The sequence below is a fragment of the Saccopteryx bilineata genome, chromosome 1 (assembly GCF_036850765.1).
Source record: "Saccopteryx bilineata isolate mSacBil1 chromosome 1, mSacBil1_pri_phased_curated, whole genome shotgun sequence".
Taxonomy (NCBI): Eukaryota; Metazoa; Chordata; class Mammalia; order Chiroptera; family Emballonuridae; genus Saccopteryx; species Saccopteryx bilineata.
In genome coordinates this window covers 327,704,245-327,731,925 of record NC_089490.1, presented here as the reverse complement: position 1 = coordinate 327,731,925, position 27,681 = coordinate 327,704,245, and the positions used below count along the sequence as shown (strand labels likewise).

Here is a 27,681-nt window from a genome sequence, read left to right as displayed (position 1 = left end):
CAGACAGACTCCCGCATGCGCCCAACCAGGATCCACTGGGCATGCGCACCAGGGGGCGATGCTCTGCCCATCCGGGGTGTTGCTTTGTTGCCACCAGAGCCATTCTAGCACTTGAGGCAGAGGCCACAGAGCCATCCTCAGCGCCCAGGCAAACTTTGCTCTAGTGGAGCCTTGGCTGCGGGAGGGGAAGAGAGAGACAGAGAGGAAGGAGAGGGGGATGGGTGGAGAAGCAGATGGGCGCTTCTCCTGTGTGCCCTGGCCGGGAATCGAACCCGGGACTCCTGTGCGCCAGGCCGACACTCTACCACTGAGCCAACTGGCCAGGGCCTGGACCCTTTTTAGACCACACAGAACCGGTCTTTTCTGGGATTTTTCATTGTTTAATAGCTAGTGGAACTAAACCAGCAACAAGGACACTTTTAGTGTCAAAGCCTAGGAGCTGTTTAATTTGTTCGTTCATTCATTCATTCTCTGAGGATGAAAACGCCTGTTCTCTATTGAATAGTGTTGGATAAAGGCCATGACTTTCCTACTCATTCCCACAGTGTGATCTGAGCATCTCCTCTGTCACTGGCATGGAGATTCACCTGGGCAGGAAGGAGGCACAGCCCCTGCCTGCATGGAGCTCACCATCCAGGATTTCTTATGGTGAAAAATCATAATCCCAAAAGACATCATTTACTGTATACTTTAAATGGAATGATCTTATTGAAGGCCTACAATTGTAAAGGCATTATTTAAGTTACTATCTTATTCTATCAAGAAGTTTCATTGGTAATTTTTTATGCTTAGAAGCTGACAGATTCTGAAATGAGATTCATCCTGAAGCCATTCAGGGTGAAATGACAACTGAGTATCTGGCAGTGAAGATACAATGAAATAAACACTGCAGGTAGTTCAGTATATTCTGAACCACGCACTAAGTGCCAAGGGATATTTTAAAGGATGCTGCTCTCTGAGCTACTTGAGGAGAGTAATATCTGACCATGGATTTTTAAAAATCTGTCAGTATTGCACCCTTAATAATTGAGTGACATGAGAGACAGCACCTGGCAATGCAGCATCGTAGCCACTAACGTGTCAGGAGGAGTGTAAAGATTAAGATGCTCCCAGGGAATCAAAAAAGAATTAAAATGAGTATGTTGAGTTGCTTTTAACTAGGTAACTAGTAATTGAAGTAGCTAATTGCTGCATGGGTGAGTTGTCCTTATTCAGACTAGACTGTTACTATGACAACAGAACCCTTCATCTTCCTTAATATACATTGAATTTTCAGTACTTACAATTGAAGCATTTGATTTCCTCATGAGTTAGCTGATAAACATGCAGAATCTTGCTAACCCAATTAGGAAACCGATGCCATGTGTAGGTGGTGCCTAGAATGCAAGTGGAAAAGAGAAGACATGTTGTTAGAAATAGATTTGTGTCAAAATTGAGAAGTGCCACCCTGCCTGGTTGGCTCAGGGCATTGAGCGTCGGCCTGGATATCTACATCCCAGTTCGATTCCCAGTCAGGCCACACACAAGAAGCACCCATCTGCTGCTCTTCCCCTTCCTCTCCCCCTTCTTTCTCTTTTCCTCTCTCGCAGCCAGTGGCTTGGTTGGTCAGAGCATCAGTCCCGGATGGGGGTTGCCGGGTGGATCCTGGTCACGGTGCATGCGGGAGTCTATCTCCCCTCCTCTCACTTAAAAAAAAAAGAAATTGAAAAATGCCTTGATTTGATTTAGTCAATGATAATGAATTGTAAAAAACTGAAGTTCTTTTATCTTCTCTCATACTCCAATTACTGTTATTTCCCCCTACCTTCCCTATAGCTTGACTATGTTAGTTATTATGTTCTGAGACCTATGCAGGCACTAATGGTACAGATATGAAAAAGCTGTCTCTGTTTCTCATAAGCCAACAGACTAGTTGGGAAGCATCAGCCAAATTACTATCTTGGGTCATAAAAGTTAAATAAATACCATCTGGGAGGACCGTGAAGGAGTAGCTAACTCTGCCTCCCCTTTCTGGCTTCCTAGGGGTGTCTGTGCTGGGAGGGAATAGAAATTTCCCCAGAGAGATCACACCTTATCCCAGCAGGAAGGCTCTCTGGGACTCCTAGAAACGTCCTTCTGCATTCTATTATATTTTGTTGCAAGTGAACACAAACCACAGCCATTATCGGTTGTAGTGGGTTGTATAGCGGGCCCCAAAATATATGTTCAAATCCTAATCCTAGTACCTGTGAATATGACCTTATTTGAGAATAGGGCTTTTGAAGATGTAAATACATCAAGGATTTCAAAATGAGATAATTATCATGTAGGGCAGACTCTAAGTCCAACTGTGAGTCTTCCTGTAGGAGACACAATAGAAGACATAGCGACGCCCAGAGAAGAGAAAGGCATCTGACAGCAGAAGCAAAACTTGAAGTTACTGCAGCTCCAATCCTATGATCCAAGGTTGCCAGCAGCCACCAGAAGCTGGGAGAGAGAAAAAACATAGAATTAATTATTCCTCAGAGGAGGGAGGTCAACCTGCCCACACCTTGATTTTAGAATTCTAGCCTCCAGAAATGTGAGAGAATAAATTTCTGTTGCTTTAAGCCTCCAAGTCACTAGTAATTTGTTACAGCAGCTCTAGGAAGTGAACACACTAGTCAATTAAAAAAAAAAACTAATAAAGAAAATTGTAATCACCTACAATGAAAGTTTTCCATCCAGCCACAACTTAAAACTGGCACATTCCTCTCAAGACAAGTTTAATAAAAGAGCAAATGTTTATTTTCACAAGGCCGACATGCCTTGAAACATCTCAAGGGCTTTCAGAGGAAAGAGAAATTTGATTTATTCTCCAGGCTGGTTGGAAGCGGTGTAGCAGGGCACGAGGCTGGTTGTCACAGAGCCGCACCACACACCTGTTTAGAAGTGTTATGGTCTCAGGTGGCCAAAGTTAAAAAACACCAGTGTCTGAGATGATACTGTATCAACACAGTGACAGGAAATAAAATCCCACCCTAGACTCCCCATTCCCACATTCAGCGTAGAAGAGAATTTGAATTGCCTTCATGACACGTGCCAGAGATGACTGAAGATCTGCTCCCAAGAGGGCGTCCCCAGCAATCCCTCAGTGGAGCCCAATTGCCTTAACCTGGGGAAAGGCTCACGTGGCATGAGCCCTGCATCCTGCCCAGCCTCTGACTTGCGCCTCCAAACATTTAACTTTGCAGGGCTTCATTTCTTCGATAAATTGGGGGTGATTATGCCCACGACCGAAAACACTGCTCACCAGCCTCCATAAGTGGAGAGAAAAGCAACGACATTTCTCCTCAGTAGTTGATTTATTTTCTTCTAATACAACCTGTAAATCTTAAAGCAGATCTTTTTTTTTTCCTTTTACTTTAATGGGTTTGACATGGAGCCAGATCCTGGTGAGCTTCTAGCAAATGCCCTGGGGCTGTGGTATGTCCCCTGTGTACTATGGATTATGCACTGTTTTTAGTATTGATGACTAAAATCTGTGGAGCATTGGTCCATTTTAGGCACTATGCTAAGTATTGACTATATTTTCTTGACTTTTAAAATCTTATTAGCAACCCTGTATGGATTGTTCCACTGCATAAAAGGAAACCGAGTCTGTGATTCTGTCATTAATCCGAGGCTCCACCTCTATCAGGAATGGAGCTGCCAGCCTGCGCTTGAATGTACAGCTGGTGGCTTCAGAGCTCAAGCTTCCAAGTCCAGAAAACATTAGTATTACGCCTGAGCCTTGCTTTGTAAAAACTGTTGTCCCATTACCCCGATTTTCTCATTTATTAGTTATTGGGGCTCTTGTTTTTCACGTGTATCTTTTAGCTACTTTATGAACTTCAAGGGACAATATGTAAAACTTAAACATGCAACGTAAGGACTGCTGAGGTTACAGAGGTAAACACGGCCCCATTTCTGGCACATTGAAAGCATACACTCCATACAGTCCCTCTCGTGGTGGCGATGCCACCATCACCACCGCCCCCCATCCAGCTTCCTCTACTTCTTCCTACTTTTCAAGCCACACAATAAATTGATTGCAGATGAAGGGGCAGAAACAGTAATAATAGTCCAGTGTGAGTCTATAATTAGATATCCTAAAATGAATCATTGACATTTAAACACTATTTCTGTATTTTGTCTCTCATGTTTTCAACTTAACTATCTAAGTATCAAGTATCTAAGGCCCTTCTAAAGACCTTATAAAAAATGTAGGAGGGAGGTTGGGGTGGAGGGGTTCTTTCTTTGACAACATTCACATTTCTCTTCCTTTTTATGCCTCAGTTTCCTCATCTGTAGAATAGGGTTGATAATAGTTACTGCACAGAGCTTTCATAATAATTTGGCACTTTTAAATGATACAGTGTCATAAAAACACGAGTTAACATTATCTGCCTCTCTTCTCTCTTTTTCCCTGAAAATATCTTATTATTATTATTTCAATTTTTTTTTAACCCAAATGAATTAATAGACAGAAGGAAGAAGCCTTCTCTTCAGGCCCATTTTTAAGGTTTTGTTTGAGACTAGAAATGACAAGTTAGAGTTTGAAATAAAAGAAAGACACGAAAAAGTACCAGAGATCTTGCTCTTTAGGTTGCACTAGAATGTCCCATTCTTAGTTTGAGTTTTACATGCTAATTACTTTAATAATTAGCTGTAATGAAATGAATTATAAATTAGGAGTTTTAAAATGTGCGTTGATCCTAAGTATCATCTTCTCTGATGTAGGTAATTGCTTAGGACAGGGACTGGATTCAGCAGCCTATACAAATTGTCACAGTAGTCTCGAAGGGAAGGACTTGGGGTCCTCATGAGGTGAGCCAGAAGAAGTGGCAATGTTCCTGGGAACCAGCTGCATCACAGAGCTGCATCCATTTTCTCTGGTGATGAGGGACCTCCCTGAGTTAATTCCCAGAGAATAATTAATTACTTGGTTTGGCTTCAATTACCTGTTGCTCTGAACCTAAACATGACCTTGCCCGTGTCATTAAATTAGCGTCTTGGGGTGAGGTCTTTGGGACATTTTTACAAACAGGTGGATTATATCACAAGTAAATTTATAAATCTTTAGCCTGAGAGAGGGGTTCATATTTCTGTGTTATAGATCTCGTGTTCATTCCCAAGCAGGATGTATACGCTATTCTTATTTCATTAAGTACAGCCTGTGAAACACTTTAAGGCCATGGGGATAACCTATTCCAAGTTAGCCTCAGTGTTCAGATGCTAAAAATTGTAGAGTTGGGCGAAGCCCACTAAGTTGGCACACTCTCAGGAGTACCCCCTCTGAAAGTTGGCAGTAACCTTGAAGCAAAGTTTCCCAGTGCGCCTTTGTCACATGGGGGAGAGAGCAAGGCAGGAAGAGCTGCTACACCTTTACCACTCCACCTGGTAAGTAATCAGCTCTTTTTAAAAAAGTGCAACTTCCTTCTTTAACTTAGATTTTGCTTTTGATAATGCCCAAGAGGAGAAAGAAGCACTACACTAGTTACAGTAAAAGTTTTAGCTGCCTCAAAAAAGTAGAGAAGCTTTAACAGAAACTAATAGTAGGCTCTCAGTTCAGATGGTTAGAGTGTTGTTCCGCAGCCCCAAGGTTGCGGGTTCGATCCCAGGTCAGGGCGCATATGGGAAGCAACCAATAAATGTACAACCAAGTGGAACAACAAATAGATGCTTCTCTCTCTCTCTCTCTCTCTCTCTCTCTCTCTCTCTCTCCCCCTCTTCCTCACCACTTTTTTCTCTCTGTCTCTCTAAAATTAGAGAATTTTTTATAAAGAACCAGAATCAGTATAGTACAGCTCTGAGTTTCCATAGGCAGGCTGACTGAAGCAGCTCAGTAAGGCCATCGTGGGCATCAGAAGATTGGGAGATATCTCACCACTTCTGAAGAAACATGGAGGTTTATTTGTGATGCACTTTTTTTGTGTGTGTGCTACACAATTTTTTTTCTTCTTTTCCGAGTGAGAGAAGGGGAAATAGAGAGACAGACTCCCACATGTGCCCCGACTGGTATCCACCCAGCATCCCCCATTTGGGGTTGATGCTTTGCCTATCTGGGGCCATGCTCGCAACCGAGCTATTTTTAGTAACTGAGACAGAGGCTCTGCAGAGCCATGTTCAGCACCCAGGGCCAATGTGCTGGACCAATTGAGCCATGGCTGTGGGAGGAGAAAAGAGGGAGTAGGGAGAGGAAGCAGATGGTAATTTCTATGTGCCCTGACCAGAAATAGAACCTGGGACATCCACACATTGGGCCATAAATTGAATCAATCGACCAGGGCCAATATACTACTTTTTTATTGTATTATTTCTTTCACCTGTGTCTTATGGAGCACCAGGGGGGAAAAAATGGAGATTTAGGGAGAAAAAGTGAGAAACAGAGAGAACACTGAACTAGAGAATATATATGCTGAAAAGTAAATCAATTGAAAGTAATAAAATATTAGAAAAAAGTCAACAGATAGTTATGGTATAGTTATGGTATGGATAGTATGATGGGATATTTTGCTAGTATGTAAAATAATGTGCAGGCTCTGCTATATGACATACAGGACAATTATTAAGAATTCTCATCACAAGGGAAAACATTTTTCTTTTTTGCTCTCTCTTTTCATTGTCTCTATGTGAGATAATGGATGCTAACTAAACTTATAACTGTAATCATTTCATAATATATGGAAATCAAACCATTATGTGGTACACCTTAAACTTACACAGAGATGTATGTCAAATATATCTTAATAAAACTGGAACAAAAAAAGATTAAAATTATTTTCAGGCTACAAAATTAATGACTTAAAGAGATACTGAAATTGTGGCCAGAAAAATCACTATTTGATTTTTAACTGCTAAGGGTAAGAAAAGAATAGCCTGTTGACCAACATGAACAGGTAGGGTTCACAAGTTTTCTTAACCAGCACTGACTAGCAGTGTTCACAGGGTAACTTGGTTCTCCTAATTAACAAATTGTGGATGTGCTAAGGAATTTTAAATAATTATTCAATGCATTTAAAATGCAGGGGTTTAGCCTGATCAGGTGGTAGCGCAGTGGATAGAGCGTCAGAATGGGATGCCAAGGACCCAGGTTCAAGAAAGACCCCAAGGTCGCCAGCTTGAGCATGCGCTCACCTGGTTTGAGCAAAAGCTCACCAGCTTGGACCCAAGGTCGCTGGCTCGAGCAAGGGGTTACTCAGTCTGCTGAAGGCCCGCAGTCAAGGCACATATGAGAAAGCAATCAATGAAAAACTAATGATTGAGGCCCTGGCTGGTTGGCTCAGTGGTAGAGCGTCGGCCTGTCGTGCAGAAGTTCCGGGTTCGATTCCCAGCCAGGGCACACAGGAGAAGCGCCCATCTGCTTCTCCACCCTCCCCCCTTCCTCTCTGTCTCTCTCTTCCCCTCCCGCAGCTGAGGCTCCATTGGAGCAAAGATGGCCCGGACGCTGGGGATGGCTCCTTGGCCTCTGCCCCAGGCACTAGAGTGGCTCTGGTCGCAACAGAGCCACGCCCCGGAGGGGCAGAGCATCGCCCCCTGGTGGGCAGAGCGTCGCCCCCTGGTGGGCGTGCCGGGTGGATCCTGGTCGGGCGCATGCAGGAGTCTGACTATCTCTCCCCGTTTCCAGCTTCAGAAAAAAAAAAATACAAAAAAAAAAAAAAAAAGAAAAACTAATGATTGATGCTTCTCATCTCTCTGTTCCTGTCTGTCTGTCCCTGTCTATCCCTCTCTCTGACTCTGTCTCTGTCTCTGTAAAAAAAAAAAAAAATGCAGGGGTTTATTATGGTGGTAACTTCCCTACCCAGTTTGGAGGCCCTGTTTTCAAGACCATTTTACAAAACAAAAATCTAAAGAATTTAAGTGGTCTGTTAAAGTCACACAACTAAGAAATGGTGGTCTGGTGCCTTCACACTGCAGACCAGGTTGGATTTCCACCAGGCCGTACAGCCTGCTGCAGAGTCACACTGCATTTGGGATATTACCTATTTTGATAATGGACTGCAAATTTGAGAGCGTTATTACATAGTGCTATCGTCCGGCTGCTTTAGGCAGCAGAGAGCCTGGGAAACGCAGCCCAGTGCCAACCCCTGCTCTGTCCCCTGTTTTAGCAGTCTCTAGAGCCTTCATCATGTAATCTTCCAAGGCCTCACTTCCCTGTTTGTAAGATAAGGAGTAATAAAACCTTCCATCTCTCAGGGATGAGTGTTTTAAGGATACATTAGAACACTTAAGAGAAAAGCTTTATGTTCTTTAGAAGAAAAGCACATGGCAAAGTAACATTTTTTACTATAATCGTCTAATATGTCATAAAAACCAACGCTGGAAAGGTAATTAAGTATGTGGCTTTGACAGAGGAGTTGAAAAGAATGAAAAACTGATGAAAATAAAAATAGGTATCTTTGTGTCTGGAATGGTATTACCTTATAAAGGCATTTCTGAGCCCCTGGTTCACGAAGACAGTTCTTTATTAAAAACCAGATAAGTATCTATAGCTCCATTAATTGTGTTGTAAGCTAAAAGCCAAGCTAATCTGGGAGTAAAATTTCTAACATAAAATTTTTAACAAAAAATAATATCAGTTGGTCTGTTCTTCTTAAATTGCTATGTCAGGAAAGTACAACAAATAAAATATTTGGAAAAGGTCAGGAATGGATCAGTGAAAATGATTCAAGAATTAGGAAGCAAAACGTGTTCGGGAAAGATTGGAGGGAGGGAATAAAAATCAAGACAAGGCTGACGAATGATAGAAATATGGAAGGTGCATGGTGACTGGAGGACAGAATGGAAAGAAAGTGGTTTCATTTATGACCGGAGGGTTACAGGTAGTGCCCAAGGGAGGCTATGATGCATCTGAAGGTTGTAAGCCACTGAAATGTACTATTGATTGAATTTAGGGAATCTCTTTTTTTCTGGAGATATATTTAATAATAGGCCACCTTTCCATCTCAGCGAATTGCTAGAGGCTGTGGATAAAAGGGTACATTCTATCATAAAGTGTGGTTATGCCCTAAGATGATTAAATCTGGGGACAGAGTCCTTCAGTGTATGGAGTCTATCACCAGAAGAACTGCAATATTTCAGGACCCCAAACCGAATGCTATGCAGATTACTTAGTAAAGACCTATGTTCTATGTTTAAGAAACTGTAATGCAGTTACAGAATTCTGACTACTTGAGCAATGGCATCAGAAAAATCTTCCCGTAATCAGTACCTGATATGGACGGATAGCGGAGGCATGGAACTAGCCACTGGCAAAGTGTATTGGATGCATTTTTTTTAAATTATAAAAGGTTTATAAAAAGCAGTAATTATATAATCCCTGAAAATTTCAATATAATTAATACACTTTCAACACACCAGTGGTTAGGGTAAACAATTTGGCATAAACTAGAATAAGCATAGTTATTCAGGGCACCTTGTATGCCTAAAAGGTACATGAATTGCTTAAGGCATGTAAAGCAGCCTGGGTTTGATCTTGTTTTTATTATTTTTAAGCTAGAATAGAAAAAAAATTAAATGTAAGCTTTTTGCTGGTGTTACAAAAAAAAAATAAAAGATTAGGTTGGGATGAATAATGACTTCTATCTCTGATTGATGTTTGTACTTTTCACCTTAACTCGAATTTTGTTTTCCCAGCAGATTCCAGAGCAATCTTACTTGGATACCTCAGTATGCCCTGGACTCTAGGTGGAGTTGAATCCAGTGATACGACCCTGAATTTTTGATGTCTCCTTTGCTTGAAATGTTCCCCTAGCACTAGCTGCACGTGTGAAAATCCTACCCATTCTTTTTTTTTTTTTTCTGTATTTTTCCGAAGTTGGAAATGGGGAGGCAGTAGACAGACTCCCACATGCGCCTGACCAGGATCCACCCGGCATGCCCACCAGGGCATGATGCTCTGCCCATCTGGGCCGTTGCTCTGTTGCAACCAGAGCCATTCTAGTGCCTGAGGCAGAGGCCACAGAGCCATCCCCAGCGCCTGGGCAAACTTTGCTCTAATAGAGCTCTGGCTGCGGGAGGGGAAGAGAGAGACAGAGAGGAAGGAGAGGGGGAGGGGTGGAGAAGCAGATGGGTGCTTCTCCTGTGTGCCCTGGCCAGGAATCGAAACAGGGACTTCTGCACGCCAGGCCAACGCTCTACCACTGAGCAAACCAGCCAGGGCCTGCCATTCTTAAAGATCCAACCCAACAAAATTTTCTCCAATTCCCTGCTCACCCCTCATTTGGTAAGAGTTTCCTGCCTTGAGCACATTCATGGTGCCTAGCTCACTCCTTCACCTGGCCTACATCAGAATCTGCCTGTTTATTGTTTTCTGTCTTCAATCTTTGTCTTTTTGGTCAGGAGCCATTTGAAGGCATCGATGTCTTAACTTGTCTTATTTGCAAAGCCTAAGATGCTAAATATCTGTTGAAGCTACTTCCCCTCCTGTCTCCTGTTTGCCCACTGTCTCCATAGTCCTGTTCTTTCTGCCTTCAACCAGAATGTCTTCTGGCCATTTTCACTTAGCTGCCATGCTCTTGGGGATCTATAGCTGAATTAATTCCTGTCCCAGGTACCTCATCTGAGCATATTTGGATTTCCTAGTGATCTCACCCTCACCTGCCAAGCGTTGGGGGCTCATCAGAACCCCACAGCTACAATTTAGTAGCTCAGGGATATTTTCCAACAATTGCCTTCATCGTTCCATTTCGTCTTCCCATGTTTGCTTTTAGGGTCTTGGTTTCTAACGTGTTTCCACATGCTTGTGTTTGGCCTCTCTGGCCAATTTCATCATAGCATTGCCCTCGTTGAACAACTCTTGGCTTTGTTTTCTATTTCAGTTTTGTCCAGGAACTTTCCCTTGGCTCTACTTTCTCTGGATTTTTTTCTTCATCCCAATGCAAGTCTCCATCTAGCATTCCCCAGGTCCTAGAAGGGGCATAGAGATTTGCTGTTCTCCTTGTAGGGAGGAGATTATGGTCTTTAAGTTAATTTCTTATACCAGCCTCCACAACTCTGATTTACCCTCATCCTGTCTGAGCAAGCTTCTTTTTCCTGTACGGTCTCACAGCCCCCTTCCCCTAGGCTAGGCTGTTCTCGGTGGCTTGAGAGGGTGGTAGGCTCATACCCCCCTGAGGTGTTTGCTTACACAGAGTGGTCCCTCATTTAGAACACCTTTCTCCTTACTCTCTTTTTTGTAACAATTCCTTTAGGACCCAATTCAAGATCTATTTTGTCTATGACTTTTTTTTTTTCCAACAATTCAAGCCATCTCATTTTTCCCCGTCCTTAACCACACGTTACATTTATGATTTTGGCCTTCACTGAATTGTCATCTTATGATTGTTCCAGGAATGGGTAGCTCATCTTACCAGCCAGCTTGTAAAGTATCCCAAGGGGGAAATGACCCCATAAACTCATTTGCCATTAAACCTGCCTCATAAAATATGACTGTAATTATGTGTGTGAACACGCACTCAGATACACATATTGATATGTACCAGGCATGATGCTAGAATCTCTACCTACATGAATTATTTAACTTAATCTACACAATTAGGCTAGAAAAAATAAAGGATGCAAATATCAAATCCTGTAATATAATAAATAATTACTCTAAACGTAATTGTTGTTTATCCGATACTCAGATTTAACTGAGCACCCCGTATTTTAATTTGCTAAATCTAGCAACCCTTTACAGAAAATACCTAACAGAAAAGTACTTATTCCATCCATTATTTTATAAATGAGGAAACTGAGGCTCGGTGACATTCAGTAATTTGCTCAGAGCTAGATTTCAGATGAAACCTGTTGGTTACAAAAGTATATGTTCTTTAGACACTATTGTTAACTTAGTAAATGTGAAATTATACTATATGATGGTACATAAAATGACAAAACATCCTCCAAGGTAGCCTAAATTCCAGTTTGTCTCAAAGAAATATATAAACTGTGGATCATCTTCAGATCTTCTGTTGCAAAGATAAAAGATCTATTCAATAGTTGGAAAGTGCATTTCTCTACATATTATACAGTAACACCTCTATTTTCGTTGACTTTGGTTATCATTGGTTTTGGTTTTCATCAATTCTTTTCTGTGAAAATTTTGTCTCGGTTTTCTTTGGTTGCCTCAGATTTCGTCGGTATGCCCATGTGACCTCCTTGCTAATTTTGCGAAAACAAAGGACCACCCACGCGTTCTCCTGCTCAGTGTAGTGTTGCTTCTCCTTGTGTGAGCATCACCCTGCGCTTCTAGCCAAACAATGCCATTGCTTTCCAGTGCTTTTGTGCTTTTTTTTTATTGATTGCGACTACAATTACATGTAAATGATTACAGCGTATACAGTATTCAGTGTAATATGTTTTTGGTATGTATTTTGGAGTGTCTAGATGAATTAATTGGATTTACATTGATTAACATGGAAATAATTGCCTTGGTTTTTGTCGAATCTGGATTTTGCCGATTGTTTTCAGACAGATTATCGATGAAAATCGAGATGTTAGGACTGGACCGGTTCTGAGCATGAAAGCAAAAGCTACATCCAAACTTAGGCAGAACCGATATTGTAGGGAACGGTGTAGATAAAATATATTGTACATTATGAGGCACCTTTTAAATACTCTTTAATAATTTTGTTTTACTTAATATACTTTCCTGTAAATATTGGTTTCCTTTATTAGACTGTTATTATAGTGAAATCACATTAGCACTTTGCAGAATATTTTTTTTAAAACCACCCATCTCCTACAATTACATTAAATTAAATTTAATTCAGTCTTCCTTGTCTAAAAGGAAATATCTTTGCATTTACTGGATCTAATTAGCATTATACAGACTTTTCGTATTAAGGGAGGGGACTTGGAATATTCCCCTTGAATAGAAACTCATTTCCGTATTAATGAAGAAGAGCAGGGGAAAAACCTAGAGAGCATTACGAGATAATCTTCTCCTTTCTTTATTTTTTCTTCCTTTCTGTTGAGTGAAGGCTAGTTTTGAATTTTCATAAATAATAGGCACTCTCATCATGTTTGTTGTGCATGATGGTTGGGATCGGTGTTCCAATCACTTCAGTGGCCATTTGCCCACAACTTCATCCACTCCCTTGCAGGGCACACGGCTTCCCTTTCATAGTGACATCAGCGGTCATACTGGTGGTCAGTCCTCAGATTCTCCAAAGACCCAGTCTTTACTGGATAAAGAAGATGTGGTGCATATAGACAATGGAATACTACTCAACCATAAGAAATGACAACATATTGCCATTTACGACAACATGGATGAACCTTGAAAACATCATATTGAGTGAAATAAGTAGATCAGAAAAAGCTAAGAACTATGTGATTTCACACATAGGTGGGATATAAAACTGAGACTCATGGACATAGATAAAAGTGAAGTGATTTTCAGGGGGATGCGGCAATGGGAGAGGGGGATGTGGAGGAGTGGTGGAGGAGGGGAGTAAAGAGGGACAGGTATGCGGTGACAGAGAGTGATTTGACTTTGGATGATGGACACACAACACAATCAACAGCTCAAAGCTATAGAGATGTTTACCTGAAACCTACACACTCTTATTGATCACTGTCACCCCATTAAGCTTAAAATTCTAAGTAAAAATAATAATAATTTACCTGTTATTCATGGAGTTTATTAAAGTGTATTTCATGGTACAAAAAGCTTCTTTCTTTTTTTTTTTTTTTTTTTTTGACACTTGATATTAAGTCAAGTCTGCTCCTGCCGGCTAAGCAACACACTTGGGGCAGTTTTTCACTTTATCATCTTACTGGCCAGATGCACCTTCTTAGAGGCTGCCGTAACAACATACCACAGACTGGGTGACTTCTAAACAAATGATTTTCAACTTTTTTACTTTGGGGGCTAGTGAAAATAGGAAAATAATTTCAGGGACCACTAAGGCAGAAATCACCCTGAGCATAGGTGAAGTCAACTAAGATCATTGGGTCTATACTTTTTTTTTTGTACTTTTCTGAAGTGAGAAGCAGGAAGGGGGGGAGGCAGACAGACAGACTCCCACATGTACCTGACCGGGATCCACCCAGCATGCCCACCAGGGTGTGATGCTCGGTCCATCTGGGACATTGCTCTGCTGCAATTGGAGCCATTGTAGCACCTGAGGCGGAGGCCATGGAGTCATCCTCAGCACCCAGGCCACCTTTGCTCCAGTGGAGCCTTGGCTGCTAGAGGAGAAGAGAGAAATAAAGAGAAAGGAGAGGGGGAATGGTGAAGAAGCAGATGAGTGCCTCTCCTATGTGCCCTGACCGGGAATTGAACCTGGGAACTTCCACACACTGAGCCAACACTCTACCGCTGAGCCAACCAGCCAGGGCTGCATCTATACTCTTAATACAATATCAGGGTGGTTAACTCTTTGGCAATCCAGCACAAAATTTCTGGTAGACCAGTCTGCACACTAGCTGTTGAAAAACACTGTTCTAAACAACAGATATTTATCTCTCACAGTTTAGAGAAAATAAATATGGAAGTCCAAGATCCTGGTGCTGATAGACACGTGGCTTGTGAGGGTCCATTTTCTTATAGACAGCAATCTTTTCTTGTAACCTCGCATAGTGGAAAGGGCGAAGTATCTCTTATCTCTCTCACATTTCTTCTTATTAGGTCTCTAATCCCATTTGTGACACATCCGCCTTCATGACCTAATCCCTACTATATGATGGGGGTTAGGTTTCTACATATGAATTGGGGGGGGGGACTTATCTATTCAGCCAATGTCAGCCCCTGTACCTGTTTGTGGACCCAAAGGTGAGAGCATGCTGAATTATCATTTCACTTTGTAGCTCTGTTACTGTCAGTGATCTGTGAAACAGTTGTGTCCAGGAATATGACATAGAAGTTGGAAAAGGTCTTCAATAGGCTGCTGTTACAGTGGTAAGGATAGTAAAAAGGGAAGTATAACCAAAGATACAAAAGTGGAAATGCATACATTTTAATTCTCTGATAGCCTATGATCCTCACAGAGGGGTGTATAGTAACCATTTATAAATTAGAATGTTTCTTTACAGACTGCTTCATTTTCTAAACATGCTGAGGAATATTTCCAGTGGATTGAAAAAAATGCAAAAAAAATAGACTGATCAGAAAATAAAGTCATTATCTCAGCTGGAAGATAGTATTTTTGCCTTGAGCTTGTTTTGAATAGCCTGTGGAATTTTCTTAGATGATTTGAGTTAGATATATTAATTTAAAATGGGACCTCTTTGTTATTAATGCACACGCTTTCATTTTAGAAATGTCTATAAGAAATACCTTACCTAGTATCCTGTGGGAAGAAAAATGATAGGAATGATAATATCAGTAATTGACAATGAAGTTATTGGGAGAGTAATTAGTATTTGCAAATCTTTGAATGCCAAGATAACCTAGACTGTTCTTATGATGTCGACATTCTGTACAAATAAAGGACTGGAAAAAAGGAAGGAGTTTGGGATAAATACGATAATGATCATTTTCAGTGTTTCAAATTCTGGTGATTATAAATTTATTTTTAGACTGTCTTTCTATATTATCAGCATTCTTGCTAGGACATCTTTAGATAAAAATCTTGGTTGAGCTTATTTGTGTCTTGAAATGGTTGTCTCACAGTGACATCTTTTATAGGACTACCCAAAGAGAGAAGTTATACACTTCTATAGTTACATAATAAAATATAGTTAGGATACAGTTGTTCTTATGTTCTTACAGAGTACCAGGTGCTGTTCTAAATGCTTTACCTATATAGTAATGAACACATTTGCATAGCAAGATAGGTACCTGATTTCTGTTTGAAAGATGGGGAAAACAGAGGCACAAAACAGCAAATTGCCCAAATTTTCACAGCTAGTAAGTATCAGTGAAGACTCAGACCCAGGAACTTCCATTACAGAGACCATGTTCTTTGATCATTATTCTCTGCTGCTGCTTTTCTCTTCCTTCTCTGCCTCCTCTTTCCCTCTCCCGCTTTCTCTCATTAAATGTACCATACTTATTGCTACAATTTTTTTCTTTCCTTTTTTTCCTTTTTCTCCTTCTTTCTCTTTCAGTTAAAAAATAAATAAAAACGTCTGAGTGAAGGGTGAGCCTGGGTGGGTTGGGCCCATCACTCAAGAAAAGTTTCTGAGCAGCATGACACTCTGGGGTCAGAAGTGGAGAGAAGAGGGTGCTGAGAAGACCAGAGGCTGGTTGTGTCAGTAGCTGAGAGGGTGAAATATTGGGGTTCTGAGCCAATATGTAAGTGGATAATGGAAGCCCGTTTTCCTTCTACAGAAGAGAGAGTGCTGTAAACAGGAAAGGAGGAAGGCTAGACTGGTTCTGTGATGTTGGAGTAGAATTAGAGGTATTGACACATTTTAAGGTATATATCGTATAGTTAGCTATAGAAGTACATATAGATGCAAGGCTATATGTATGTGTATCTATATACAAATATATCTGAATTCTGCCCAATAAAAATATATGGAAGAAAGCACACCTTGATCGTCTGAAGCATGCCTGAGCCCAGCCTTGCTGTCAACAGTGAGCAGATTTTGAAGATCAAGAAGGATTGAAGAATGTCTTCCTGATTGAAGGAGACTAAAGAGTCATGGCCACTAAGTGCCACATGTAATACTGAATTGGAGTCTTTAACTGTAAAGGAAATGATTAAAACTACTTGTCAAATTTGAATGGGGTCTCTGAGGATTTGTGAGAGTTCTTTATTTTCTTCTTGCAGCTTTTTGGTAAATTTAAAATTATTTTGAAATAAATGAATAATAATAATGGCCAGGAAAATCATTGTCTTGTTACTTTCTAGTTCTTTTTGTCAGTAAATGGAAAATTCTGGAATTCAACCAAGATGCCAAAATCTGGGATTATTAAATTCCACTGATTGTGGATTAAAATGAGTTTATGTTCATTGCAAATAATGGCAATATTTGTATGTGCTTTCTTTTGGAAAGTTACTTTGGTTCACTGAAATACCATGCTTTTAAGAAATGGGCTGCATTTCAGCAAACTTTTCTCCTGGATAGCTTTTTATGAAATCACATTTCTGAATATTAACTGGAGAGTGTTTAGAAGATAGGTTCCAGGTAATTATGGAAAAGGTGTTTTTCTTGTCTTGGAAGAATTTCAAATGTAGGAGGCATGGCAGAGATGAGATGTACAAAGCTCCACAACTGTTTTCCTGTTAGGATACGTTTGTCTACTTAGTAGCTGTGAGAATCTTCTTATATTTGTGGCAGATTTTCTTCCCTTTACTTTCTTCTTCCGGAGATAGGAAACTATCAATATGACATTTTCTAAGGTTTTTTTTTATTTGATGGTAAATTGGCCCCGCTTTCACAATCCTCTTAAATACAAATGAATTCATTAAAATATATTTAGGATACTCAAGACAGGAACCTTGATCTATATAGAAAGTGGGATATCCAATTATACTAAATTTGTTATTAGTATAATTTCATTATAGTAGATCACAGTGACCGCCTTATCTGTTCTCTCCAAGAGCCAAGGTGAGACTGTTCTAAAATTTTTACTAATATTAAAAAAGTGCTATGATCAACATCTTTGTAAACCAATCTGCTTTTATTTTCCCCTTAGAATAAATTCCTAGAGGCAGACTTTCATGTCAAAGTAATGCACATTTTTCAGGCTTTAGGTAAATGTTGCCCAATCATTTGTAGTCTCACAAACTAAAATGCCTCCCACTTATTTTGACTATTTAAGTTATTTTTAATGTTAAAAATACTAAAGCATAGCATATTTAACTTACCAAAACAAAGCCTTGATTTTGAATGTTTCACTGTTCCTAAGAATGGTGAGTCTGTTGACTCAGACCTCATCACGGTACTAAGCAACACAGGCGTTTTATTCCTGGGGAGGTTCAGAGAAGATGAGCTTGCAAGCTCTGACCCCAGAAGACTGCCCTGGAGGGCTAACGTGGAATTTGATCCTCCTTCAAGGAACGCTTGGCAGTTCTTTCCAATTCTTCGCTTTCTTGGGGGGGGGACAGAACTAAAATTGGAAGCAAAATCTCTCTCTTTCCATTTTAAGTCTCTACCCAGCTTTATCTAAAGCCAACTCTCAACAAGGAACAAATTTGTTCATTTTTCCTCAGCAGTGGAATTAGAGCAAGATTGGCTAGCAGCCCCAAGAACCCTCCATTGACTCAAAGTCTGCTGTAAAATTTCTCATTTCCTGAGTTACCTGCAAACTTCCTAGACTTTGAGCAACTGGCCTCCGACTCGGCCTCACCCTTGAGAGGATGACCGCACAGGTCTAAGGATCTCGTTCTGACATTTTCCAGTAGATTTATGCATGAGATGTGAAAGAGCATGCATAGTGGTTCCTTTCTCCACCATTTACCTTGCTCCATATTTAGAACAACTGTTTCCAGCAGATAGCCTCTGTTGCTATTCCTTTTTTATATCATTTTGGCATGGCTCACTGACTTTTCATTTGCTTTTTGCAATAAGATGCCGTTCCAGGGCAGAGATGGGATGGAATTTTCCCCCCAGTAACTTGCTAGTGTTGTACATTCATTAAATTCAGTTACACATGTAACAGAATGTATTATTGTTATTGGCAGTGACCTCATTGATTAATTACAGGCTGACCCTCTTGACAACTTCCTACTGATTTTATTTCTTGAGTGATTAGTTCCAATGTTATTTATGCAGTTGGATTAAAGGAGGCTTGCAATAATAGTCCTGCTTTGGAACACTCTCTGTTCCACTGACACTAATTAACAAAACACTCCATGAAGGAAAATGGGTATTTATTTTGTCACAGATGAAAAGGGTTCAGAGACTTGATCCAGACCATTCAACAAGTTACTGGTACTTATCAGACAGGATGAGAAAGAAATAAGCCATTCTTTTCTTTTCTTTTCTTTTCTTTTTTTTTTTTTTTAGACATCAGCCAGATGAGTATGGGTGGATTGAAGGTAGATAGATAGTGTGTGGCACATTTCCCACAAAAATGATCGGCATAGCCTGGCCTCGTTCTGCAGCTACTTTCCAATGGTTCTGGGAGATTGATATTAGGGAACTATGAGGAATTATATGAGGATAAAAATTAAGTTACATCAAAGAAACTCCAAAAGAAAGTGGTATAAGACAAAGCGTTTATTTATGTCTAACAGATAGGAGGTGACAGTCCAAGTGGATGGGTTGGTTCTATTCCATGTAATCACTCAAGGACCAGGAATTTTCTATCCCAGCTCCTTGGATATTATCCTTGTCTCTGTGGTTGAAGCTGATCCATAGGCACATTCATGTTCCAGCTCACAGAGAAACGAAAGAAAGGAACTCTAGGGCATATGGCTTGACTTTTACATTGAAGATGACCTGGGAATTGCATCCCATTGGCCTTAACTGGCCATATCCAGCTGTAAGGAGACTGAGAAATGTGTATGATTTCCAGCCAAGTGGCCATGTGCCCTATACTGTGTAAGAAGAGAACATTTAGTGGTGGACAAGTGGCAGTCTCTATGGCAGACTCATTTGCCATAGCACTTCTCCTTTACTATTGAAATTTCTGTCAAACAGCACACAATTACCTCTTATAGGTATTCATATATTTATTGAATGAGTTGATTCGGGTGTGAAGAAGTATGGCCAGTTCCAATCTACAGATACCAAGTCCTGACCCTCTCACGATGGGTTCACACACACTATCTAAGCACAGTTTTCTCCTAATTTAATTGTGCTGCCCCCTTAAGCCTAAACTTGCTCACTTGCTCATCAAAGTGGTTGTATCATATTTGCTTTACTTGAGTAAGCTTTTCTTTTTGAAAGACTTTTGATGGTGTTTCTCTCTCTGGCCATAGAAACAGTATTACTTCCCCTCAGATCTCAATAACAGACATGTGACACATGTAACTGAAACTTAATTGAGGCTATTCATATTGTGAGGCTGCTGTCGACTTTCATATCCAGCACCGTTTGTCATAAAAGGATGCTTAAATACAGGAAATCAATCTTGTAGCATCAGCAAACACATGGAATACCAGCCTGCTACATTAGACCAATGTAAATGGATGCTTAGATGCCCGTGTTTATCCCAAATTAAATTTCATAGGTTTTTAAGTTGGAACAAACTTCTCTCCCAGTAGAATCTTTTGTCCTCATTGTTTATTTTGGTGTTACTTAATGTCATTTCAATAAATATTTTTTAAGCAGCTGCTCTAATTGAAGCACTGTGTACAATTCAGATGCTTCGTATGTGAAGGCTGACACACATAGAACCTTTTTTGTTTTTGTTCTTCAGGGAGCTTACTCATCAGTGGTATAATAAAGGTATAAACAATATACTGTAAGTGCATATGGGGGGGCACATTAATTCACAATGAGAAAGTCTGACAGATTTCCTTGGGAAGATTTGAACTTGACTGTTAAACCTTAGAAGAACATATATATTAGGAAGGCTTTGCCAGGCAGGAAGCAGAGCCGAGCTTCCGAGATGAACAAGTTCAGAACAAGAGTGCACTAGCGTGTTCGGAGGGGGCTGCGCAGTGAATAGAGGTACATAGAGGCCAAACTGTGAACAGATAAGTCACTGAGAGGTTGTGCGACAGAAAGTGGTCAGGCTCACAAAAGTATCGTTTCTCATAATAAAATCAAACTCTCATTTTAACTAGTTATCATTACTTCTGTTATGCCCTAAAAATAGCTAACTATACATATATAAAAAGATTAAAGAAAATAATGCTTGAAAATTAATGCTTCTTTATCCATAGAATGGTCCTATGTTATTTACAATAATCTTGTTTGGTCAGGTACAAATATTTCAGAAGCCTTTGCTTAGTAGAGCATTCACTGTAATAATAGTTTCATTAGCACTTATTATATACTTGACGTATATTGTGTGCTGATATAGAAGTTAAAATAAAAAAGGTGATATTTTTACATTTTCCTACATGATTTCTTTTTCTTCACCTTTTGATAACCATCCCTCTCTCTATCTCTGTTTATGTGGTCAGAGGAGCTAGGATTTTGACACAGAACTTAAGCTGTGCTAAGCTGGTTACCAGGGAAAATAGACTAGAAATTAGGAAGGAGTCAACAGAACCCATTTCCACTACTGGGCAGCTAATTCAACCGTGAGCTTACCTAGGCTGACTTCTGTGTGTGTTGGCCTGGACGTTTAATGCTAGAGCCTCCAAAAGGCTAATTCAGATTCAGGACCCTTTGAAAGAATTCTATTACCAAGCCAAACATAAATTTACCTGTCCTAGGAACAAAACAATAAAACCCATTTAAAGTACATAGAATGGCTTTCTGGCTTTGAAAATGTGGCCTTGATGACTTCATCCTCTTAGACCAAAGTTTAATGTCTCTCATTTCTGCAGTATGTGTCACAATAGCTTATGGTTCCTAATGCACCCTTGTCCTTGCCCCAAATGGGTTTCTGTGACAGGTTGGTTTCCACAGTACAGACCTTACATAAGACCTTACATATATGAAGCATTATAAAAGAACATTTAGCTCTAGCTGAGTGGCTCAGTAGATAAAGTATCGCCCCAGCATACCAAGGTCACGGGTTTGAGCCCCGGTTAGGGCATGTATGAGAAACATTGAATGAGTACACAGTTAAGTGGAACTGGAGTTGATGCTTCTCTCTCTTTCTCATTCTCTCTCTCTCTCTCTCTCTCAAATCAATGGGGGGAAAAAAGAGGATCATTTTAGGAGAGATGATTTTGGAAGTATTTAAGAGTACTATGGAATATATTCATCTATTTCTATCAGTCCAAAGAATGCAATATTTTATCATAGCCACATCACAACAGAAGCATAGTAGCTAGGACATTTAGTCTATTAATTACATCACTCTTAACCTCCTTACTTAACCCATAGCATTATCTCCTCAGAAAGTACTGTTTAATGTCTAATACAGTTTCACTAGTGTAGAAACTAGTAGAAAAGTTCAATTTTGCTGAACTATAAGCATACCAGATATTTTTAAAAAGCTCATGACAGAGGCTCAAAATATTTTACTCCTAAAAAGGCATAGAATTTAAGCATTTTAGCTGCGGGTAGAATAGCAAAGAACCAAATTCTGATATATGAATTGTTAAAAAAAAAAAATGACCATTTTCTGTGTTTCTTTGGACCTGATCTCTTTCAAAAGTACTTAAACTGAAAGGGTGTACTACTGGACATTTAGTCAGTGTTTGTTCCTAGGGATTAGGAACTGGATTAAATAAGACACAGACTCTGTCCTCAAATCCTTTGTAGTCTCGGGGTAAGATACAGGTATCGTTTTCACACTTGTCTAGGTAGTGTAACTTTTTGTAGATGACAATATTGCCCAACAATAGATCTGGAATATTCTAATTTTTTTTAAAGAGTAGAAACATTTTTGGTACTGCTTTAAGCAAGATATATTGAAAACATTCATTACATTTATGGGACAATTGGACATTTGACTATTGATGGATATTTTATGATTTTAAGGAATTGTATTTCTTTAGGTATTTATTTATTTATTTATTTTTCTGTATTTTTCTGAAGCCGGAAACGGGGAGAGACAGTCAGACAGACTCCCGCATGCGCCCGACCGGGATCCACCCGGCTCGCCCGCCAGGAGGCGACGCTCTGCCCACCAGGGGGCGATGCTCTGCCCCTTCAGGGAGTCGCTCTGTTGCGACCAGAGCCACTCTAGCGCCTGGGGCAGGGGCCGAGGAGCCATCCCCAGCGCCCGGGCCATCTTTGCTCCAGTGGAGCCTCGGCTGCGGGAGGGAAGAGAGAGACAGAGAGGAAGGAGAGGGGGAGGGGTGGAGAAGCAGATGGGCGCTTCTCCTGTGTGCCCTGGCTGGGAATCGAACCCGGGACCTCTGCACGCCAGGCCGACGCTCTACCACTGAACCAACTGACCAGGGCTCTTTAGGTATTGTGGTGTCTTTTTTTGTTTGTTTCTATGGACTTATTTTTTGGCTGTGGGAAAATAAAATAACATAAATGTTACCATCTTAACCATTTTTAAATATACTTAAGTGTACAGTTCAGTAGTGTCAAATACATTCAATTGCTTGGCAGCCAATCTCCAGAACTTTTCGTCTTGAAAAACTGAAACTACTAAAACTCCCTATTCCCCTCCCCCACACGCCCTTGGCAACCACTATACTACTTTCAGTCTCAAGGAATTTGTCCGTTCCAGGAGCCTCATGCAAGTGGAATCATTTAGTATTTGTCTTTCTGTGACTAGCTCATTTCACATGGCAAAATGTCCTCAAAATTTATCCATGTGTAGTATGTGTCAGAATTCCCTTTCCTTTTTAAGGCTGAACACATTTAATTGTGTGTATAGATCACTTTTTGTTTATGCATTCATCCGTGACTGGGCACTTGGGCGGCGTCTCCCTTTCGGCTGTGGTAGGTAACGCTGCTGTGAATATGGGTGTGACAACTGCCTCTTCAAGACCTGGCTTTCAACTATTGTCGATATATAATCGGAAGTGGACTGCAGCATCATGTGATACTCCTGTTGTCAATGTCTTGAGCAACCACCACACTGTTTGCTCTAGCAGCCGCACCACTTTACTTTTCCACTGACAGCACACAAGTTTCTCCACATCCTCACTAACAGTTATTATGTGTATTTTTCATAGTAACCATCCTAATGGGTGTGAGGTGTTCTAATTTAGTTTTAATTAGCCATTTAACAAGTGTTCATGGAAGGCCTACTGGGTAAAAGACCCTGGGCTAGGTTGTGCCAAGCTCTGAGAGTGTTTTCTTACAGTCGGTGGACTGAGCAACAGTTACCTAGTGGCATCAGCTAACAGCCAGCTGCATCTATATGGCTTCCACGTTCTAACGGGTAACTGTCATAAGGTTGAGAGCCTGCAACACTGACTCAGTTGCAAGATGCAGCACTCGCAAGACTTCAGATGGAAGGCATCCCAAGATCATGAGCAGATTGTATTTAAAATGCATTTACTAATCTTTTATTGGAACACATGCCACTATGACATGGGATTGGATTCCCTGGCTAGGCCAGGAAAGGCTATTGAAGCAAGAAAAGATACTAGGTATGAGAGCTTTTGGTTATAAAGCATTATTTCAGTCGCATATATTTCCACCTCCTGGTCATGAGGTCAGAAACACATCCTTGCTCTACATTGTATGCACTCCCTGAACAAACACAGGGGGAGCAGAGACCCCTCCCCCTGACCCTCCTTTTCCCCATTCATAAGCAGAGGCATGTGTCACTCAGCACCAGTGAGTGCTCAGCACTAGAGCCAGAGAGAATGTCGAAGCAGGATCCAAGGAGCTGGGGGTCGGTGGGCACCGCAGAAATTTTTGGATATCAATCATTTGACTTGCACCTGTGCATAAGAGAATGACTGAATATAGTCGTCCTGGTTCCCTAGATGTTCAGAACCATGAAGCCAAGGCCATTTATCACCTCATCATGTGAAATCCACCCATACCTTAGGTATCCTTCACTTAGGGTGCCAGACTGTGCTGAACACACCCTTTCAGTACTTGCTGTGGGTCAGGCACTGTGCTGGGCATGGGAAACATATGGTAAAAAGGATAACTTAGCCTCTGAACTAAGGGATTACACTTAGGTCTGTTGGTTTTTATGGATTATTCATAAGGCAGAGGCTCTTTGTAGTTGAAAGACTGCCTATACATTTTGCAATATACCCCATATGGCTTTGCCATAAAACCAGCTCCCCCCTTCCCCATCCTTGATATTTGCTGCCAAAATCCACATTATGCTCAAATTGCTTTCTATTTTGGTACTGCTTCTAAATGGGTGTGAGGTGGATTGCTTACAGTAGGAAAATATACCGTATATATATATATAATATATGTATATATATAATATATGTATTATATATATATACATACATACATACATATATATGGTAGGGTTCACTTAAAATAGTGTTAGAAAAAGCATACATATTAAAACATTCACTCATATGTCTGTTATTCCTTTGGAGCTAGGAATAAGGATCATCTTGGATTCTACATGTACTCCCCATAAACCTGGTGGGTTCTTTAATTACATTCCCCCTTTTCCTTCTTAAGATGAATGCTTCTCTTTGCAGGAGGATTGGGATTGACAGGGATGTGGATCTCTTGGTTGACTCTGAATTTAACAGCACGTGCTTTCAGAAGAAGGTGGCAGAGGCAGAGTCACTGATGATGCAAGTGCCCTCTTGAGCCAGCATCCCCGCCCGCTGAGCAGAGCTCCGCTGGGATGCTCACACTCCCCAGGCTATGTGCCCTTGTTGGCTTCACCTTGGGCTGGGTTTCTGAGAAGCCTAGAATCGGCTGCATTGAGAACATGGAAGTGGGCAACCGAACAAATAGTGTTTTATTTATTTCCTGACAGGCTTTTAACAGACGCTGGTTATTGTGGGAGAGAAATGCATTCTATCTACAACACAAATTGCTTTTCTTCCCGAACATGACGGTGGTACTTCCTGGCCCAGGATTTCCATAGTGGTTGAATTTGGTCTCTCTTTTGTTGGTTTTTGAACTATGAGAGAAAAGAACAAGACCTTTGTAATCCTAATAATGAAGTAATAATTAAGTTCTTTCTAAAGGCAAGCTTATTCCCACATCTTATTCCAAGGTACAGGACATACTTGCTCATTAGGAAGCATTTTAAGTACTCTGGCAGTGTACTAGGCATTTGACAGAATAAATAAATATGACCTTATTTATGTAGAGCATCACCCCAAGACAGACACCTTATGCACATACAGACATGTTCCCATGTACTGTAACTCTCACACAGCCGCAGTGCTGACCAGACTCTAGGGCAGCGTCCCCAACCCTACTATCATGTTCATGTTCTCATGCTTGAGATCCCAGTCCTGGCTCCTGGAAGAGTAACCAATGCCAACTTTTTATTGGTTACCTTAAAACAAGAGAGAACATTAGGCAATGTGTGTGTGTGGCCCGGGAAAGATTGGAGGGATTGGAAAGGTGGAGGGCTCGTTGGTGTGAGAAGGCCTGTGAGAGTGATGCTTCCCAGGTCATTCTTATCAACACCCAAGTTCCACAGGAAACCAGTTTTGTTTATAAGAAATATACTATATGTTAATGTATGTGCTTGTTTTTAAACTCCTGGGGAGGCCCTAGCCATGTTGGTTCAGTACTCAGTGTGTGAGGCCTTCCCCAGTGAGCAGCCTGTGGAATCGAACTGCCACCTCTCCCCCTCCCTGCCCTCGGCCTCCAAATCTCACTTTCTGAGAAATACCAGCAGCAGCTCTCGAGTTTTTATACTGGATGGGGTTTTGGGAGCAGTTGGGTTGATAGGGACTTTAGGGACTTGCGTTGGGCCACATTTTTAGGAACAGCACATCTTTGCTGCTGTTGTTTGGATTGTGTGTGTGTTCAAGGCGACTCGTGGGCTGATGGAGGTTGTAGGCACCATGCCTGGTGAAGTGCTCATCTGAACTGGGTGGCCAGCAGGCATCACGCTCCAGCACACAAGGCCACCCATGCTCTGTCTGATGAGAGGCAGCCATCTTGCTAACAATGACTCTCTCGTGCACAGTGTAAGGGAGTGAGCCGTGAGTTCAGTGAGAATGAGTTTCTTTCTCTTTCCTGTTGATATCAGGTTCTTCGGTATCCAATCATGAGAACAGCAAACTTGGTTTCCTCCAGCTTCCTAGTGGCCATGATTATCAAGAAGTCTTGACTGAACAACCTACATCAGGCTTCAGTGCTCTCACACATCCAGGCTGCCACAGGGTCCCCAGCTGCTGGAGTTCTGTTCCCCCCAATGGGCCCACTGAGTCCCCGTGGGCTTCACTGCAGCTACTATGCAGTTCCTCCCAGTGTGCCCACCTGTATTACCGAGAGTTTGTGAGCTTCTGTCTTCCTACTGATCCCCTTTGACACTTGAATGACCAGCCTTGACATCTGTGTGGATTTCCCCCCTTCAGTTTTTAATTTAACTCTTCTTCTCTGACTTTTCTGTTCATTTTATCACCTTCCACACCCCCTCAATATTCTTTTTCCTTCAGCCTGACTCATTTCTTCTTGGATATACTAATGGTTTACCGAGCATTTTCATAAATTAGCTCAATTGTGAAAAACGTGTCTGATATCACATATAACTGGGTCAGTTATGGATAGATTATGGTTAGAAATGACTCTAGGGGTTCTTGATATCACTGCATTAAAGCTAGAGCTTAATCGAGAGCCTTCACATAGTGATATCTCAAATTTTCCCAAAATAAATGGGGATACACTCGGCCTTTTTTGTTAACATGCAAGTGGCATGCAATTTATAGGATATTGCTATTCCCATTTTACAGAGTTTAAGTCTTTTCCCTATATCTGCATTGCTGGTGAAGAGACAGAGTCACGATCTAAACTGGTCTCTGTGACTTGAACGAAACCCTGCCATTTGTGCAGTGGAGGCCCCTCCATGGATGGAGAGTTTCTTGGTTATTGGAAGCCCCTTTGACGATGTCTCAAGCATGTCTTCCATAGCTGCTTATTTGCATGCAGAATAGGAGTAAAGGTTTGAAATGTTCGTTTCCTTCTTGGGAGATTGCTAAAAAAAATTTTTGAAGTTTTTATTTATTGATTTTAGAAAAAGAGAGAGAAACATCGATTTGTTCCACTTAGGTATGCATTCACTGGTTGATTCTTGTGTGTTCCTTAACTGGGGATCAAACTCACAACTTTGGCATATCAGGACAATGCTCTAACCAACTGAGCTACCTGGCC

The 27,681-nt window shown here is 41.0% G+C and overlaps 1 protein-coding gene and 1 non-coding gene across 2 annotated transcripts in view; both read left to right on the top strand.

The window, feature by feature from the left end:
* The window catches only part of FAT3 (FAT atypical cadherin 3), a 717,392-nt gene that overhangs the window by 376,127 nt on the left and 313,584 nt on the right, over positions 1–27,681 (top strand). The gene's annotated exons all lie outside the window — the stretch shown is intronic.
* Positions 7,267–7,342, top strand: TRNAD-GUC (transfer RNA aspartic acid (anticodon GUC)). Its single transcript has one exon. It is a non-coding gene; the product is annotated as a tRNA-Asp (tRNA).